This window comes from Leucoraja erinacea, chromosome 24 (assembly GCF_028641065.1).
Source record: "Leucoraja erinacea ecotype New England chromosome 24, Leri_hhj_1, whole genome shotgun sequence".
NCBI lineage: Eukaryota > Metazoa > Chordata > Chondrichthyes > Rajiformes > Rajidae > Leucoraja > Leucoraja erinaceus.
This window is the reverse complement of record NC_073400.1, coordinates 15,996,359-15,998,384: the sequence shown is the minus strand read 5'-3', so window position 1 is coordinate 15,998,384 and position 2,026 is coordinate 15,996,359.

Below are 2,026 nucleotides of genomic sequence, written 5' to 3'. Positions count from 1 at the left end.
AACGTCACCTATCCATGTTCTCTAGAGATGCTGCCTAATGCCCCTGTCCCACTTAGGATACCTGAACGGAAACCTCTGGAGACTTTGCGCCCAACCCAAAGTTTCCGTGCGGTTCCCGGAGGTTTTTGTCAGTCTCATTACCTGCTTCCACTACCTGCAACCTCCGGCAACCACCTGCAACCTCTGGGAACCGCAGGGAAACCTTGGGTGGGGCGCAAATTCTCCAGAGGTTTCCGTTCAGGTTTCCTAAGTGGGACAGGGGCACAACCCACTTAGTTACCCGAGCACGCTGTCTTTTTTTTGTAAGCCAGCATATGAAGTTCCTTGTATCCACATGATCTTGTCTCTTGTTGCTAATAATGCACACAAAAATGCTTTCTTATCTATTTTTTCAGGCCTCTGTATTTCCTCTCTTATTCCCTCTTCCTTTCTTATTCATTCCCCATCTCCCAGCTTGCACGCTGCATTTCTAAAGTTTAAAGTCTAAAGTAAACCAGTATATGGGTGATTGCTTGTCCACGTGGACTCGGTGGACCGAAGGACCTGTTTCCACAAGGTATCTCTAAAGTAAACTAACTAAACTGGCTGGACTCACCATCAGACTGATAAAAACATCTCCTTCAGCCCTTCAGCTCCACTCACCGTTGTTTTAAACAACAAAGTAAGAAATGCCGCCCAATGTGTGATAAACTGCATGACCTTGCACGTTAAGTTCAACATCAATTCATCATCGGAAACATACCAGCAAGGAGGTGGAACACCAACTTGCTTTTAAAAGGGTAACGTCATCCAATGAATTTCCGATTGGCATAAAACTGAAGGTTTAGTTTTCGTTTGCGCAGATTACATCCGTCGTTATCCTAAAGGCCACCTTACTAAAGTTACACAGAGAACGATAGCCAAAGAGAGGCAGGAATATAGTTACAAAATAACACTACCCACTGGATTTAAAGCAAATGTCCTGCCCTTTGAATGCCGCTTCCACAGGGAGGGGGGGGGAACGTGGGGGAGGTTAATTGCCATTCTCACTCACCACTGTACCATCTCACTTTCAGGAAGCAGAAATCTTATTTTACCCTGTGCAGGGAAGTATTGCAGCAATGCTAACTGAAGCACTGGCAGTGAGCAAGTTACACTGAGAAATGTGGATGACAGTTTCTGTTTGCCGAAATAGCCTCGCTGGCCCATTTAGCTCTCCGAGGCTGCGTGCCACAACTGATTAGTGGAAGCACTCAGCCCCTATCGGGTAGCACACCAACTCTGGCAAACCAATTGAAGGAAACAGCTGCTTTTTCACTTTGGGCCTGAACACTTTCTTGGGACCTACACAACCAATTTGACAAGGTTGAAATGCAGCCACTGTGGTGGTTTACTTTAAAGATACAGCATGGAAACTGGCCCTCCAGCCCACCGAGTTCCAGTTGACCAGCTATCACCCATACACTAATTCTATCCTACGCACCAGGGACAATTTTTACAGAAGCCAATTAACCTACAAACCCGCAGGTAATTTGGATGAAGTAGTTGCAAAGAAGCAAAGGACATGATTAGTACGGCTGTTAGGGGTTATGGGGAGAAGGCAGGAGAATGGGGTTGAGAGGGAAAGATAGACCAGCATGATTGCATGGTGGAGTAGACTTGATGGGCCAAATGGCCTAATTCTGCTCCTAGAACTTATGAACATGTTTTTTAGGAAAACACATACATTCACTTATTGACATTGCAAAGTACTTTTTCAAATTACTTTCTTGATAAAGCAAATATTGAAAAAAACAAAAAGGTACTAACCATTTCTCTGCATATTCTTTGTATTTTTTTGTAAAAAAGATTAAAATGCCTTTAAGTTCCCATTTCTTTATTCTGTGTATTTACCAGATATTTTAGAAAAGGAAATGTTGTAATTTGTTTTTTTGATCAATATTCAAATCAATACAGAAATCATTGCAATATGTACCAATATTTCTTCAAGATTTATCAGTGAAGCATATATGGTTAAATTGTCAAAAATATTATTATGAGTGCCTGA